Consider the following 19,130-nt stretch of genomic DNA (forward strand, 5'->3'; position numbering starts at 1 on the left):
TGGCTCTTGCCTGCCCTACAACCACGGTTGGACCTTCGGGAAGCTGGCTCCTCACTGACTACAGGTCTTGTGGTTTCAGGTATGGGTCATCATTTACATATCATTACTGGTTTGAAATAAGTCCCTCTTTCTTGCCATATTTTGCTTTGGCAGTTAGCAGAGGGGGAATCGCATAAGGAACATAGGAGTGTCAGGTATAGGGAAGTTTGTGTGACCTTAGAGACTTCAAGCAGAACACATACTACAGTTTCACCTAAAGAGCTACTGCGGCAGCTGTGGCTGTTCCTTCAAATGTATGATTTGGTTGGTCCTGACTGAGCCATTCAGCAGCTCTACTTCCTTCAGAAGGGAGGAGGGCTTACCTGGAAGAGGCGTGGCTTAAAATAAAGAGGTGGGGCTTTGTGTGAGGATGATTCTTACACATTATTTTGCATTCATTCTAGCACTATATTTATACTGTACTTTGGCTATTCACTGGTCTTGCACCTGATGCTGAAGCACCATCACAAGAATCTTCCCTTTCTTATGTGTGGCCACGCAGGATAGTCTGTTGTTTTTAAAGGGACAAGATCTTTCTGGGGAAACATGGGGACAGAAGAATAGCAAAACATAAAGCAGAGCCTGCATGCATATAATGTAGTGTGCTTCCATAATTATAGACATACAACCGGTGGCTTAAAAGGACACTGAACAGACCTAAAAAAATGGAATACTGAACTTATCTGGGGCTTCCTCTAGCCCCACGTAGCCCGTGAGGTCCCTCTGCGTCCTCTGTGTCCCCTTCGTTCTCTCGCTGTTGGCTGCACAAGAGGACGCTGGAGTACCTCATGGGCTATGGGGGAGGGGGGCTGTAGGAAGCCCCAAATAAGTTCAGTATTCCATTTTTTTTAGGTCTGTTCACGGTTCCTTTAACTATTAGAGGAGCATCCCCTGCGGATGCAAGGGGACCCTGGGCCATGGCGGTTCATGACTTTTGATCCTTCTTCCCTCTGGCTACTCACTTGCACATTATTTTGGTAGTTGGACTGAGCAAGTGCAGTTAAGTTAGTGGTTTTGTAAATAAAGAAACAAGTATCTCCCATGAGGAGATGAACTAGTCCAAAACCTGACAGATCTGTCAGATTTTCTTTATCTACTGTGAGTGACAGTGACCTAGAAAAAAAAGTAAGTGTACTTTGGGAGAAATGTACATTTATTGTGTGTGTGTGTGTGTGTGTAGGGGAGGTCTGTAGTGTGCTTCAAGGTACTCTATTAGAAGATTTATAGCGGGGAAACACTACAAGGTCAGAGGGTTCCCCAGAGCTGCTACCATTAAAGAAGGTGGTATTGATTTTCTTTCTTCCAGGATTGGCCTAGTGATGAGGAGGCATCAGGTTGGGGACAGGAAGCAGGAGGCGTGTGGGGAAGCATTATAATCACTCATTATATCACTCATCCACTGCGTGACAGCGAACAGAATAGAAAAGCCAGCAGTGGCCAATGTTTATTTCTTACACAGCATGTCCACTACGAAGCAGGTTGTTTTGGCGTGAGGCGTTGAGCGCTGAAACTGGGCGTCGGTTTAGCACTACTGCTATACTATGCCAGACCCTGAATTACTTTTCCCTTCAAGCTGCTATGACTTGGAGGGGGAATGGCATTTAACGCCACCAGGGATTGGAGCAGCAGCAGCCCAGCTCACCGGCGCCATATATCTATGTACGCCTCCACTAGAGGTGAGCTTTTGAATTCCGCCGAACTCTGACTTGCGAGTTCCCTTTTAGAAATCGGCTTTCCATGGTTTCAATTGGTATTTCCGAGACTCTGAATTCTTGGGCCAGTCAGAGAGTTGGTATTGTACCGCGGAAATCGTAATTCCACAGAGTACCAAGACTCTAAATCTTAAAGGATACCTTAGCACTAAATTACATTTAAAAAGGACACTAAATGTGTTTCTGGCGAGCTGTGCGGAACTTTACCGCATCTCCTATGCCCGGCGTCTCCCTTCATTCTCCGGTAATAATTCAATTCTTCCTCTTCCTGGTAGGCGCGGTCGGTGACCTCCAACCCGGACATAATGCGATGCGCCTGCACAGTATGTCCGCTAGGGCGCCTTGCAACCACGCACTGACGTCATATGGCGTCGCAGAGGAGCGCGGTCACAGAGAATTTAATTATTACCAGAGAATGGAGGGAGACGCCGGGGCACGGGAGGGGTGGTAAGGATTCGCACAGCTCCCCATACACACATTGGACGTCCTTTTTGAATTTAATTTAGGCCAATAAGAGAATTCAGAAGTGTACGCCGGTTGCCAGATGGAAATGCGGATTATGCATGATAACGTACAGCGACAAAAAAATTCTGTGGAAATTGGAAAGCCACTTGTCTGAATGTGGAATTACGCCGGAATAAGAAATTGCTGTATCCAACCATCTGTAATCTCCACATCTAACTCACCGACCCATAAGCCATTCACGTTTTCTCCTATGTGATATTTTACCAACTCGTCAATAACATGTCTTAAGCCGCCAGCAAGCTAGAAAATACAGCAAGATCCCCAGTATCCATAACAGGTGGGAGTTGCCTTATGCTGGAATGGTGGATAAGTGTGCTTGCCAGTTGTTTGAGCAACCAGCTGAAAATAACACTAACCTTACCGATCCTCCTGGCCCCGTCTTCTATACTTCCTGTATCTCCCAGTGGCTATACAACATCCTCTGCATTCAGGTCCTGGCCAGTCATGTGCCCTGGTGCAGGCCACCACGTGTCATGAACATAGATGCCGGAATGCCCCGGGAGCTGCAGGAAGTATAAAAGACAGGGCCCGGAGGATCGGTAAGTCACTTCTGCTGCAGGAATCTCTGCAATTGTACAAAAGTACTGCCCCCTCAGGCATGCTGGTTAGTTTAGACTTTTGGATGCCTGATTTACAGATAATGGGGACTTTACTGAACTCTGAATAATTTTGGCAGCATTTTTTCACGTATTTTTGGTACTTTTTCAATTGCAAAGTGCTAAAAAAAATATTTTAAAGAGGAACATCAGCCTAAACAAACATACTGTCATTAAGTTACATTAGTTACAGTATGTTAATTAAAATAGATAGGTAATATAATCTCTTACCCACCCTGGTTTAAAAGAACAAGCAAATGTTTGATTTCATGAGGGCAGCCATCTTTTTGGTTGAAAGAAGGTGACAGGGAGCATGAGACACAGTTCCAACTGTCCTGTGTTTACTGATCACCCCTCCCAGTTGCTAGGCAACGTGAACAACGTAGGAAATCCCATCATGCTTTGCTCAGCAGAGAAAGCACCAGAACACCGCTCACTCGAACAGGGACAGTGCTGGAACCAGGAAGGCAAATCCAAGGAAACTGTAGCAAAAGGAAGGGATCCGCACATGTCCTAAAATGATCCTTTATTATGGACGTATCCAAAACACCAATCACGCATCAGTAGCTAACATGTTTCAGACCTACTGGTCCTTAATCATAGCTAAAATAAAAATGGCACAGAAAAACCATATATACCCACCCCCTGTGAGGGGGGCGGCCCCAAACCGGGGATACGCCCTCCAACCTCACAGATGGGAGGGGATATTTAACAAGAGAGTAGGTGTAGAATTTTAACATATAGAACATCTTAATTGAGACCAAACTTTGCTCAAATCAAGGAAATCAAATAGTAACAACCTCACTCCAAGCGTAGCAATAAAATGGTAAAATCAACTAAATATATAAAAATTAAAAATAGGGAGGGAGAAAAAGCGGCCCTATAGCAGCATTATGTGATTAGAGCTAGGTCCCATCGAGAGTTCAGACCTTGAGGGAGTCTTGTGCCTAGCCTAAAGATCCATAGAGCCTCACGACTTTTTAGCTGTTTGGATATATCGCCACCCCTCACATTCTGAGACACCCTTTCCAGACCATGAAAAGAAAAAGAAGACATGTCGCCATGATGGACTTGGCGAAAAAAAGGGTATTAATAGGGGTAACAGTACCAATTCCAAACCTACATTTGTGACAACCTTTAGCACTGAGTATAATAGGATCGTTTCGATCCTGAGGAAATACCTCCCAATTTTGGAGGGTGATGAGGATTTACGCTGTGTATTACAACAGGGGGTTCGTTTTGCCAGTAGGCGTGCCCCTACCCTGGCCCAGTCACTATCCCCAAGTCTCTATAATTCCGGGTCGAGAATTCCCACTTGGCTTAACACCATAGGCTCTTATCGCTGTGGTGTTAGGACCTGTCATTACTGTCATGTACATACCCGGACTCGGGAGGCTACTTCTGCCTCCAACGGTCGCAGGTTTCCTATAAAACAGTTCATCAATTGTGGCACCCGTAGTGTTATTTATTTGGTTACCTGTAGTGAGTGCGCCCTGCAATATGTAGGGTGCACCACCAGGCCTTTACGTGCCAGAATTGGTGAACATTATTGCGGTCCTGGATGGTTAAGCTCGAATGTCTCGAATGTGGCGAAACATTTTCGCCAAGTCCATCATGGCGACATGTCTTCTTTTTCTTTTCATGGTCTGGAAAGGGTGTCTCAGAATGTGAGGGGTGGCGATATATCCAAACAGCTAAAAAGTCGTGAGGCTCTATGGATCTTTAGGCTAGGCACAAGACTCCCTCAAGGTCTGAACTCTCGATGGGACCTAGCTCTAATCACATAATGCTGCTATAGGGCCGCTTTTTCTCCCTCCCTATTTTTAATTTTTATATATTTAGTTGATTTTACCATTTTATTGCTACGCTTGGAGTGAGGTTGTTACTATTTGATTTCCTTGATTTGAGCAAAGTTTGGTCTCAATTAAGATGTTCTATATGTTAAAATTCTACACCTACTCTCTTGTTAAATATCCCCTCCCATCTGTGAGGTTGGAGGGCGTATCCCCGGTTTGGGGCCGCCCCCCTCACAGGGGGTGGGTATATATGGTTTTTCTGTGCCATTTTTATTTTAGCTATGATTAAGGACCAGTAGGTCTGAAACATGTTAGCTACTGATGCGTGATTGGTGTTTTGGATACGTCCATAATAAAGGATCATTTTAGGACATGTGCGGATCCCTTCCTTTTGCTACATGCTTTGCTCAGCAACAGGGGAAAATGCCCAGGCAGTTTTCTTTGATGGGGCGGAGCTTAGCTTTTGTGCAGCTAAAAATAAGGCTTATGTAAGAAAAACAAAAAGTTCTGATGCTGTGAAACTGTTAAAGAAACACCAAGTCTTTTCAGTGCTGCCAAGTAGATTTTAGTCTGGAGGTTCACTTTAAAGAGAAGATTAAAAATGATCTCCAACGAGATAAGTTTGTAGAAAAAGGGAATTGCATATGGGCCACCATCTTTTCCACTTGCAGAACATCTCTACATCTTAGGAATCATCACTGTGGGCTGGTGCACACCAGAGCGGTTCTGAATCGGTTTTTAAAACACTCGCAGTGGGAAAACCGCTTGGCTAATGAAAGTGAATGGGATGGTGCACACCAGAGCGGCTCGTTTTTTCCACAAACGCAAACTCGGGGGCTGCAGCATTTTATAGATTTCTGAGGCCTCAATGTTAAAGTATAGGAAAGGTGAAAACCGATCTGAAAAACGGTAGATTAGAGCGGTTTTTCAGGCATTTTTGTTACAGTAGCTGTTCAGTAACAGCTTTACTGTAACAATATTTGTAATCTGCTACACAAAAACGCTTCAAAAAACGCTAGGCATGCGTAGAAAACATGCCTAGAATCGCTCTGAAATCTGCTTCAAAAACCTCTAGCGTTTTGTGGATCTGCTAGAGGTTTTTGGTCTGCACTGGGCCTCTGACTTACATACTACCTCTGCATCTTGTGCACAATTTCTGCAAGCACTCCACGTATAATCTCTTTACTTTACACACCAACTCTGCACCTTGTACACCAACGCTACATCTTACTCATCACCTTACACCAAATCTGTACATGTCACACAATATCTCAACATCTAAGGAACTATTCCTACACTATACACCTTACACTCCACCTCCACAACACACCTCACACCATCCCTTCACATAGCACATCATGTCTACACCTCGCGCACCATCTCTGCATCTCATTCACCACCTCTGCTACTTGCATTCCACCTCCACAACACACCTCACACCATCCCTTCACATAGCACATCATGTCTACACCTCGCGCACCATCTCTGCATCTCATTCACCACCTCTGCACCTTGCATTCCACCTATGCGATATATGCTGTTTGTGACTGAGCAGCATATAACTGGTGAGCGCACTGCATTGTATGTGCTGGTGTTCGCATGCTAATACTTGTCACCCTAGCTAAGGTGGAGGTGCAAGCAGTGAAAAGGATACTACACTATTACGATTTTATTTTTGTCTTATTCTCTTTCCCGAGGAACATTACTACAGGTGAACATCCAGATTGACATAAAAGCTTGGACTGAATCAGTGTTGGACTGTGTTACATGCCCTCAGGTTACAGTATAGAGCGCAGACACCCCTGTATATACAAATTTTTACTTTATTGGTGTTGCGAACCGGTATTAGAGATTGTATTGGACTCTTTATTAGGGAAGGAGCGCAACATCTTTTTGGATTTATTGTCATCCCTTCACATAGCACATCACGTCTATAGCTTACGTACCATTTCTGCATCTCATTCCCCACTTCTGCACCTTGCACTCCTCCTCCACACTGCTACATCTCATCTCACAACTCTTCCAGTCCCCTGTAGTCGAAGGTCCGTCGCCGTCTTCCTCTGCCCTCTGCTGATCCACTGTCGGCCTCAATAAAGTCGGCTGGGTCACTCCTCCTCAAATGTTCTCCCATGGCTAGGAGCATTCTACGCTTGCACAGTTTGCCAACACTATGCATGCGCAGAATGCTTCCGGCCATTTGAGGTGTGCTGCCGGGTCAGCACAAGTCTAGCAGACCAGCGGACTTTATCGGGGTTGTCAGCGGCCCAACAGAGGAGACTGAAAAAGGCCAGCGATGGACCTTCAAGACTACAGGGGGCTGGAAGAAGCCCATGTAAGTAAAAGCATACTTTCGGCTAAGTATTCCTTTTAATTGAAAAAAAATAGATGTTTTATTTTCTCTGTACAATTACACAGTCTTTTCGGTGTCCACAAGCTAATATATATATTACACCTTCTCTGCACAACCTTTGCACTATGCTATTTCTACACTTTGTACCATTTCTGACTTTCAAACCATCTCGTTGCTTTACTCCACCACTGCATTTTACATCATCTCTGCACTTTACACCATCTCTGCACTTTTCACCATTACTGCATTTTACGTCATATCTTTACTTTGCACCATCTGTGCAATTTGCTCCTTTTTTTGCACTTTGCACTAGAATTTATCTCTACACTTTACACCGTAATTGCACTAGAAACATCCTCTCTGCACTTTACATCATTACTGTACTTTGCACCACCTCTGCAGTTTGCTCTACCTTGGCATTTTACTCCAACTGTTCTCTTTACAACGCCACATCACTTTGCACCATCTCTGCACATTACACTGTCTCTGTACTTCATCTCCACAGTTCATACTTTATTTTGCGCTTTGCATCATCACTGCACTTTACACTTTCACTGCACAGTACATAATCACTGCACTTTACACTTTCACTGCACAGTACATAATCACTGCACTTTACGCTTTCACTGCACAGTACATAATCACTGCACTTTACATGTAGGGGATATACAAGTCCTGCACATGAACTTGAATTAGACCCAAAAGCTAGATCCAGTCACATTAACAGTATGGCAAACTACTGTTATATCATGCAGAGCCTTGAGGAATGATTGGTGGATGTGCAGCTATGGGTAGGATGCTGTTGTATGCTGTATAAACAGATTTCTTGTTGCTTTGCGTCCAGAAGGTTGGTTTGGCTGCTTGCTGGTCTGAACATCACCGTAAGTGTTATTTTTTGTGCCATATTAGTGATTCATTATTCTTTGATGATCTGAACTTATTGTTCCCAGCCATTTTGGATCTATTTATTCCTGTCTTCTTAAAGGCAGCATCAGGATGGTAGCCATGGCAACAGTCACCATCACTCTCTTGCTGCTCCCCCACTGTCTGCAACTTTGGATTGCCAGTCATGTGACTGGTTCACGGAAGCCCTATGACATTGTGATGTGTTTTTTTTTCTCAGTGTTGGCACCCAAGTTCTCAGTGCAGCATCACATTTTATTTTTTTGCACATCTTCATCACTTAACCTCTTTAGCAGCAATGATATGAAACTCCCCAGTCTATCAAACTGCACCTTCCCAGACAGCGTTCTGCTTTCTTATTTTATTAAGGCAAGCTATTTGCACACCTCCTCTCCTTCTCGAGTCCCCCTCTCTCCTTTTCCTCCCCCTCCTCTCCTTCTCGAGTCTATAGACACCGAGGTAGCTTGAACAGGGTTGCATTGTCACCTTAGTAAGAGGACATGAGCGATGATGTCATATTGCTGCTGTTATTCCATATTGGGGGACAGGAAGAATGTACTTACTAAATAGTGTGAGCCGCTCAGTGGAGCCTTTCGAAAGAGGAGAAGACTTGTGATTGGTCGCCACTGGCAACATAATAACAATTTTCTCCGCTTTTATATACATGAGATCTCGAGTGATGCTGCTTTCAATGGTTACCATGGTGACGCCTCAGCCAAACTCCCCTCTAATACAGGTAGTACGCAGTGCAGCCAAGAATAGCTCTTACTATATGATTCAGTGTGTGGAGGTCACGGGGTTGTGCTGGGGTGAGTAAGCACCACGCAACATGCAGGAAGTGGCAGGGGGTCGGCAGGTGGGGTCATGGGGGGGGGGGGGGTATGGCTAGCTGCTTACAATGCTTGGGAGAGTTACTTTGCAACATTAGTAACCTTTACTGAAAAAAATGTAACTTCGGCTTACATTTCCCATTTCCTAAATGATTCCCCAGCAGTGACACTCAGTGGCGTAGAAATAGGGTTGAACTCGATGGACGTCTGTCTTTTTTCAACCCAAATAACTATGTAACAAGGCCGGTTCTCTCATGAAGCAAGGTGAAACATTTGCATCAGGCGCAGAGATTACAGGAGCAGCATGTGTGTACTGTGTTTATACTAACAGCATGCAGTCAGAGTAGGAGGAGTCATGAGAGGAGAGCTAGGTGAAGAGGTCATTTAGGGAAAAGTAGCTGCTTGTGCTTTGTGAGGAGTCTGACAGCGAGTGAGGAGGGGGAGGCAGGAGAGCATCATTGGGAAAATGCATCATGTTGTGCTGTGTGAGGAGTCTGGCAGTGAGTGAGGAGGGGGGAGGCAGGAGAGCAGCAATGTTTCATTTGACTTGCATAGCAGAAGGAAGGAGGTGTCACTGCTGTCCTGACTGAGGAGGAATGGAGTGGCTGAGGGTGAGCAATTTGTCTGTCAAAGACTCGCAGCCAGCCAGTGTGATATTGTTAAGGAGGGAGAACACAGAGAGCCCAACAGAGCTGGGACAAGGTCCTCCAGCACCCAAGGCTGAGACTCCAAAGTGTTCCCCTCCATACCTCCCACACACTGGTTGCTATTAGACTAAGAAGCGTCCCAGGGCCCCCAACCCCACCACAACACCTTAATCTCTAGTTATTCGGCTTGCAGTCACTGCCGTGTATCCCCTTTTCTTATTTCTCACTGCTTCTAACACAATAGGGTAATGATAGCTGAGTGAGTTGTGCGCCGTTCCTTCAGTGCGCCCTGAGGCTGGAGCCTCTCTCGCCTCTGTCTCGGCCCGGCCCTGGAGCCCAATATAGTGTAGTATGCACTGTAACGTATGGCTATAGACAGAAGTATAATGTTATACTCACAAATCAGTGTTACCGTATCAGGAAACCACTTTGAAGGCAGGTGGGAAGTTTTAGCCCTGTCCCCACTCAGGATTAAGAAGTCGCTCTCTGTAGATCGGAAGAAAGTGAACCAAGTCCCCAAATTGGAGGGGATGGGGGGCATCCTCAAAAGTTTGCCTCAGGCGGCAAAAAGTCTAAAACCAGCCCTGGGGATACAGATCACACTGGGGCCCTTGGACCAGAGGGGCCCACCCTTAACCGCAGTGTTAGCTCTTCAGCAGTTCTATGCTGGTAATAATCACTTTTTTATATGCTTTGAATAATGGTAATCATTAAAGGACCACTACCACGAAAAATTGCAAAATTTAAAATACATGAAAACACATAAATAAAAAGTAAACTTCTCTGAATAAAATGTGCTATAAATTACTTTTCTCCTATGTGGCTGTCACTTACAGTAGGTACTAGAAATCTGACAGGTTTTGGATCCAGGGAGTGTTTCAAAAAAAAAAAAAATGAAATGAAATACTGAGAATCCTTCATGAAGAGATGGTCTAGTCAAAAACCTGTCGTTTCCATCAGAGACAGAGAGTGTGAGGACATCTAGTGGTCAAAGAAAAATACATGCAAAAATAAAAAAACACATTTCATACTACATTTTACATTAAAAAAAAATGAATTAATACCCCCCCCCCCCCCCCCTTGAACCCTCCCCTCAGTTACCAAAATAAAAACACTTGTAAAAAAAAAAAAAAAAATGACTGCATTTTAATAAAAAGTTATGTTAGGTACCCCGCTCTTCTACTATGTAAGGCATGAGAGGGTATATTACTGTTATATTTGTATACATGGAGTTGTAATTAGTGACAGATGCCAAACTGAAAAAATGCACCTTTATTTCCAAATAAAATATTGTCGCCATACATTCTACTAGGGACATAATTTAAACGTTGTAATAAACGCGACAAACGGGCAAATAGAATATGTGGGTTTTATTCACAGTACCATGTTTTATTTAAAAACTATAATGGCCGAAAACTGAAAAATAATGAATTTTTTTCTATTTTTTTTTCTTATTTTTACCTTATTATTCCTGTTAAAATGCATAAAGAATAAAATAGTTTGTAGCATAATTTACCACCCAAAGAAAGCCTAATTGGTAGTGAACAAAACAAGGTATAGATCATTTTGTTGTGACAAGTAGTGATAAAGTTATTGGCAAATTAAAGGGAGGAGTGCTGACAGGTGAAAATTAGGGTGAAAACCCTTGTGGGTAAAGTGTTTAACAAACTCCTCTGCTTACACCTCTCATTCTGTGGATGTCATTTGCAGGTTTTGTTGCCCCATATGAATAGTTTAGTATATAATGCTTGGGAGGGGGGCAATATTACACTTACGCTGGGGCCCAAAGCTCTTTAGCTATGCCACTATTACCCTTAAATAAGGGCTTATTCATCACTACAGGATAAGCCAACCTCTGATACGTGCTCCCAGGGGCGGCGCCAGGGGGGTGCAAGGGGGTGCTCGAGCACCCCCTAGAATTGTCCAAGCACCCCCAAAGCACCCCCTGGAGTGAACTGACTTCAGGCGTCTAAAAGACGCCAAGTCAGTTCACACAGCGGCAGCACGGAGCAGCAGGCAGGGCTACGGTAAGATGGCCGCCCGGAGCCCTGTTCTGCAGACTTCTGCAGTGCATGGCTTCGGGCGGCCATTTTCCCGTAGCCCTGCTCTCTGCATGCAGGCAGGAAGTCTCGTCGTGACGTCGGGAAGGAAGAGGATCGTGGGCGCGCGGGCGCTGCGCGCCACAAGGAGGTCGGGACAGGAGGTCGGGACAGGAGGTCGGGAAAGAAGGTCTTATGGCTGTAGGTGAGTAAATGGGTTTTTCTTTTCTTTTTCAGGTGATGCTGATTGTGCATATTGGGGCCATATCTGCTACGGATTGTGCATATTGGGGTCATATCTGCTACGGATTGTGCATATTGGGGTCATATCTGCTACGGATTGTGCATATTGGGGTCATGTCTGCTACGGATTGTGCATATTGGGGTCATATCTGCTACGGATTGTGCATATTGGGGTCATGTCTGCTACGGATTGTGCATATTGGGGTCATTTCTGCTACCGATTGTGCATATTGGGGTCATTTCTGCAACCGATTGTGCATATTGGGGTCATTTCTGCTACCGATTGTGCATATTGGGGTCATTTCTGCTACCGATTGTGCATATTGGGGTCATTTCTGCTACCGATTGTGCATATTGGGGTCATTTCTGCTACCGATTGTGCATATTGGGACCATATCTGCTACCGATTGTGCATATTGGGACCATATCTGCTACCGATTGTGCATATTGGGGCCATATCTGATAACGATTGTGCATATTGGGGCCATATCTGATAACGATTGTGCATATTGGGGCCATATCTGATAACGATTGTGCATATTGGGGCCATATCTGATAACGATTGTGCATATTGGGGCCATATCTGATAACGATTGTGCATATTGGGGCCATATCTGATAACGATTGTGCATATTGGGGCCATATCTGATAACGATTGTGCATATTGGGGCCATATCTGCTACCGATTGTGCATATTGGGGCCATATCTGCTACCGATTGTGCATATTGGGGCCATATCTGCTACCGATTGTGCATATTGGGGCCATATCTGCTACCGATTGTGCATATTGGGGCCATATCTGCTACCGATTGTGCATATTGGGGCCATATCTGCTACCGATTGTGCATATTGGGGCCATATCTGCTACCGATTGTGCATATTGGGGCCATATCTGCTACCGATTGTGCATATTGGGGGCCATATCTGCTACCGATTGTGCATATTGGGGCCATATCTGCTACCGATTGTGCATATTGGGGCCATATCTGCTACCGATTGTGCATATTGGGGCCATATCTGCTACCGATTGTGCATATTGGGACCATATCTGCTACCGATTGTGCATATTGGGACCATATCTGCTACCGATTGTGCATATTGGGACCATATCTGCTACCGATTGTGCATATTGGGACCATATCTGCTACCGATTGTGCATATTGGAGCCATATCTGATAACGATTGTGCATATTGGGGTCATTGGACGTGTTTTTTGTTAAAATCTGCTCACATTACGTGTATTTTCTTGAGAAAACCTGCACAATTATGTGAATTTTCTGGGAAAAGGGTCACCAAAACTTGGGCCCTCTGTCTTTGCGTTGCACTTTTAAAGGGAACCCGAGGTGAGAATAATATTGAGGCTGCCATATTTATCTCCTTTTAAGTAATACCAGCTGCCTGGCTGCCGTGTTGGTCCTCTGCCTCTAATTCTTTCAACCATAGACCCTGAACAAGCATGCAGCAGGTCAGGGGTTTCTGACAATATTGTCAGAACTGACAAGATTAGCTGCATGCTTGTTTCTGGTGTAATTCAGTTCACTACTACAGCCAAATAGATCAGCAGGGCTGCCAGGCAACTAGAATTGTTTAAAAGGAAATAAATATGGCAGCCACCATATCACTCTCACCCTGGGTTCACTTTAAATTACAGTTAGCCCCGCCCTCATCCGGTCATGACCACGCCCATTTTTTCGACGCGGCGCGCTTTGCGCGCCGCAGGTTGTAGCCACACCCATTTTTTGCCGCGGCGCGCTAAGCGCGCCGCAGGTCGTCAGCTCCCCCAGAAATTGGTCCAGCACCTGCATAGCACCCCGTAAAAAAAATTCCTGGAGCCGCCACTGCGTGCGCCGTACATTAATGGGCACCAGACCTGTGATGAGCCCGGCCAAGGACAAATATAAGAGAGAAACATAAGGCAGAGTAGTGTAAAGGCTGACATCTTTTTTCCTGGGCTTGGATTTTTGTGTTGCCCGGATGTCATGCTATGATTTTATGAGTCATACTTGGGTCAGGAGGTCACCTGTTCTGCGTTTATGTTCTCGGTTAGTGAGACAGGAAACCTCAAACATTAAAGTCTATCTATATACCCTTTTTTATTAAGCTCCTCCTCCCCTCACCTATCTAACACAAAAGAGGCCCACCCCAATCCCCCTTCAACTCCCGTGCCCAAGAAAACCCCAAGGTAGCTCCAGTGTAAAGTAAAAACAGGGTGCCAGTGGCTTTGAATAGTCTTTATTCCACATGGGGGAGGTGGTGGTGGTGGACAAGAAAGAGACCTTCACACTAGTCTAGTTTTGTACACTTTGTAGGGCTGACCGCAATCAAGACTGTTGTTCAACTACTGATTGTGTTACATTGGACCATCTGTATCCTTAGTTGGCACAGGTCAGGCAAAAAATAAGGACACAAAGGAAGGAGGAACATCAGAGACACTGGCAGGGTGGCCCACCAGAAAATGGCAGAGTAACAGAGCTCAATTGGTGGGAGTACAGAACATCAGGAGGACCTCTCTGCTCAGGCACCTGCATGGACCTTCCTTCGATAGCCCGAGGAAGAGCGAGCAGTTCGAAAAAATTTGAGTACTGCATGTTTTTTCCCAATACTTTTGACAAGCAAGAGTGCCTGCCTTGTTTGATTTCTTTGATGTGATTGGTACAGAGAGGAGTGGTAAAACAAAGAGGTTACGCACTGGCACCCTGACCCAAGCATCTAGGATTGTGGGAGTCGCTGGTGAGACTTCTTAGTGGAGAAGAGATTCAACACTGTAATACACTTTTTGTTGCTACAGCTGAAATATCAAAGCTAGATGTCTACTGCCCTTCACAATTCACATTCCCTCCACCTCAACAAAAACAAACAATGCCCCGTCCGCTCAGAGGAGAGAATGTAATAGATGATTGGTAGGATAATTAACTGCCTGTCTCGCTTTGATGTACTTGCAGAGCCATAGCGTATGCGTCAGGCCTGCATATTCTGTGTTAAATTTAGGACAGCGCTGAGAATCTGACATCTTCATTGGCTGTGACCTTGCCGGTAGTGATGTGCATGGCGTATGAAGCCATATTAGAACCGTTTCTCTACTGTACATGACAATCCCGCCAGGAGAAATATTTTAGAATGTTTAATGTTATATTCACTCTGAGGTGGGGAAATTGTTGGTTTCATTGGAAGGCTTGCTTGTATCTGTAGTGAGATAGTGATGTAGTACACTTGGATTTATTAGGTGGTGGCAGCATTTGATTGAAAACATTTCCTAGTCTTTATCGGCCAGTATTGACAGAACCGCTATGGTATATGACTTGGCTTGTAAATAGGAAAACATCTGATAAAACGGGAAGGGAATTTATTTTTCTTACAGATCACAGGGCATAAGAGTGCATCCATCTATATTCATGAGAACATGGACATATTTATCCCATTTACATGCTAGTATGTGGCACATCCCATTTACATGCTAGTATGTGGCATATCCCATTTACATGCTAGTATGTGGCATATCCCATTTACATGCTAGTATGTGGCATATCCTATTTACATGCTAGTATGTGGCACATCCCATTTACATGCTAGTATGTGGCACATCCCATTTACATGCTAGTATGTGGCATATCCCATTTAGATGCTACTATGTGGCATATCCCATTTAGATGCTACTATGTGGCATATCCCATTTAGATGCTAGTATGTGGCATATCCCATTTACATGCTAGTATGTGGCATATCCCATATACATGCTAGTATGTGGCATATCCCATTTACATGCTAGTATGTGGCATATCCCATTTACATGCTAGTATGTGGCATATCCCATTTACATGCTAGTATGTGGCACATCCCATTTACATGCTAGTATGTGGCACATCCCATTTACATGCTAGTATGTGGCACATCCCATTTACATGCTAGTATGTGGCATATCCCATTTACATGCTAGTATGTGGCACATCCCATTTAGATGCTACTATGTGGCATATCCCATTTAGATGCTACTATGTGGCATATCCCATTTACATGCTAGTATGTGGCATATCCCATTTACATGCTAGTATGTGGCATATCCCATTTACATGCTAGTATGTGGCATATCCCATTTTCATGCTAGTATGTGGCATATCCCTTTTACATGCTAGTATGTGGCATATCCCATTTACATGCTAGTATGTGGCATATCCCATTTAGATGCTAGTATGTGGCAAATCCCATTTAGATGCTAGTATGTGGCATATCCCATTTACATGCTAGTATGTGGCATATCCCATTTACATGCTAGTATGTGGCATATCCCATTTACATGCTAGTATGTGGCATATCCCATTTACATGCTAGTATGTGGCATATCCCATTTTCATGCTAGTATGTGGCATATCCCTTTTACATGCTAGTATGTGGCATATCCCATTTACATGCTAGTATGTGGCATATCCCATTTAGATGCTAGTATGTGGCATATCCCATTTACATGCTAGTATGTGGCATATCCCATTTACATGCTAGTATGTGGCATATCCCATTTACATGCTAGTATGTGGCATATCCCATTTACATGCTAGTATGTGGCAAATCCCATTTAGATGCTAGTATGTGGCATATCCCATTTACATGCTAGTATGTGGCATATCCCATTTACATGCTAGTATGTGGCATATCCCATTTACATGCTAGTATGTGGCATATCCCATTTACATGCTAGTATGTGGCATATCCCATTTACATGCTAGTATGTGGCATATCCCATTTACATGCTAGTATGTGGCATATCCCATTTACATGCTAGTATGTGGCATATCCCATTTTCATGCTAGTATGTGGCATATCCCATTTTCATGCTAGTATGTGGCATATCCATTTTACATGCTAGTATGTGGCATATCCCTTTTACATGCTAGTATGTGGCATATCCCATTTACATGCTAGTATGTGGCATATCCCATTTACATGCTAGTATGTGGCATATCCCATTTACATGCTAGTATGTGGCATATCCCATTTACATGCTAGTATGTGGCATATCCCATTTACATGCTAGTATGTGGCATATCCCATTTACATGCTAGTATGTGGCATATCCCATTCAGATGCTAGTATGTGGCATATCCCATTTACATGCTAGTATGTGGCATATCCCATTTTCATGCTAGTATGTAGCATATCCCATTTTCATGCTAGTATGTGGCATATCCATTTTACATGCTAGTATGTGGCATATCCCATTTACATGCTAGTATGTGGCATATCCCATTTACATGCTAGTATGTGGCATATCCCATTTACATGCTAGTATGTGGCATATCCCATTTTCATGCTAGTATGTGGCATATCCCATTTACATGCTAGTATGTGGCATATCCCATTTACATGCTAGTATGTGGCATATCCCATTTACATATTAGTATGTGGCAGAGTCCATAATATCAGGAGGATGAAAAGTGTGGTTTGTTTTTTAAAGTGGACCTGAACTCAGAACAACAGCATAATAACCTTTAAAGGATACCCAAAGTGACATGTGACATGATGAGATAGACATGGGTATGTACAGTGCCTAGCACACAAATAACTATGCTGTGTTCCTTTTTTTTCTTTCTCTGCCTGAAAGAGTTAAATATCAGGCATGTAAGTGGTTGACTCAGTCCTGACTCAGACAGGAAGTGACTACAGTGTAATCCTCACTGATAAGGAATTCCAACTATAAAACATTTTCCTACCAGAAAATGGCTTCTGAGAGCAAGAAAGGTAAAATTTCTTATCAGTGATGGTCACACTGTAGTCACTTCCTATCAGGACTGAGTCAGCCACTTACATACCTGATATTTAACTCTTTCAGACGGAGAAAGAAAAAAAGGAACACAGCATAGTTATTTGTGTGCTAAGCACTGTACATACACATGCCTATCTCATCATGTCACATGTCACTTCGGGTATCCTTTAATCCCCCCTCATCTGTGACTAATCACAACTGTAATTTGATCTATTAGCTGTGTCAGCTGGCTGCCTTGGTAAAGCAGCTACTGTATATTCCTGCGTATAAGACTACTTTTTAACCCTTGAAAATCTTCTGAAAAGTTGGGGGTCGTCTTATACGCCGGGTGTCATTGATGCCGGGTGATGCGCCCTATCCTGTTACCGTCTCTCAGATCTCCCTGCTGAGGGAGCGCAATCTATTCTTCCATACCGCTCCAATAAACAGGTAGACAAGGAGAGCTGACCAGTCTACTTAAAGAGAACCTGTACTGAGTAAAAATATTTAAAATAAACACATGAGGTAACTTCAAATGAAAATTACAGAGTTACCTTGCCATCAGTTCCTCTCAGAAGCTCACCATTTTCTTCTGATAATGACCCCTTCCAGTTCTGACAATATTTTGTCAGATCTGAAATATATCAGTTGCTGTCAGTAAAATATCAGTTGCTGTCAGTTATAGCTAAGAGGAAAACGGATGTACCAGGCAATGTCCATGTTTCCCTATGGCTCAAGTGGGCGATGTTACAGTTTAACTGTGTGCTGACCAGAAAGCTGTTATGGGTAATGGCTATTTTCAAAATGGAGGACGGAAAATTCCCTTGATCATAGTGAACAAATAGGACGCAGGACAGGAGAAAGACACTGAGGAGTAGACTACATGGAAGGTAAGTATGACTTGTGTATGCCTATTTTGACTTTTATTTTCAGTACAGGTTTTCTTTAAGGAGAGTTGACCAATGCAACAAGTCAATTGACTATATACTGTTATATACCGGGTAACACATACAGTACAGCACCAGTATCTGTTCAAACACAGCACCAGTACATGATTGTTTTTCTTTTTCTTTTCATTTGGTTTGCGTTGGAAGAGGGGTAGTCTTACACGGCGAGTATATCCCAAACTCTATATTTTAACTGGAAAAGTTGGGGGGGGTCGTCTTATACGCCCAGTCGTCTTATACGCCGGAATATACGGTAATTTGTAAACACAAGATGTTAATCTCATGTCTGCTTCCATGAAAGCAGGAAGTAGACACTGCAGATTTATTGCAGGGTTTGTATCAGCTGTAACAAAGAAAGGTTTGTCTTTAAGGTGGCCAGTAACTGTACAATTTGCCAAACGAGTGTTTAAGAACGATTCTTTGCATGAATGATCGGAAATGATAGTTTGGGACCACTAATGGACAAAATCTCCTAACCAATCCAGTCAGATTGACAGGATCGATACGAAAATCAGATAGAGTTAATTAATCTGATCGGATTGTATAGGAGATTTTTGTCCATTAATGGTCCCAAACGATTATTTCTGATTGTCCATACAAAGAATCAATTGTAAATGATCGTTCAGCAAATTGTATCGTTAGTGGCCATCTTTAGACAGGCTAAACTCTCTAAATACATACAGGGTGTATTTCTCTATGTTTTCATTCTGTCCAGTGCAAGAGTTCAGGTCCATTACAAAATTTCCATGAAGTTACATACCTAACAGG

General features: G+C 43.7%; 1 protein-coding gene across 1 annotated transcript in view; it reads left to right on the forward strand.

Annotated features, from left to right (window-relative positions):
- Positions 1-262: 262 nt before the first annotated feature.
- GPR162 (G protein-coupled receptor 162) overlaps positions 263-19,130 on the forward strand; it is a 103,003-nt gene continuing 84,135 nt past the window's right edge. Inside the window, exon 1 of the mRNA XM_068255329.1 lies at positions 263-391. The gene's annotated coding sequence lies outside the window, so the exon portion shown is untranslated. The remainder of the gene's footprint in view (positions 392-19,130) is intronic.

The sequence above is a fragment of the Hyperolius riggenbachi genome, chromosome 10, assembly GCF_040937935.1.
Source record: "Hyperolius riggenbachi isolate aHypRig1 chromosome 10, aHypRig1.pri, whole genome shotgun sequence".
Lineage (NCBI taxonomy): Eukaryota > Metazoa > Chordata > Amphibia > Anura > Hyperoliidae > Hyperolius > Hyperolius riggenbachi.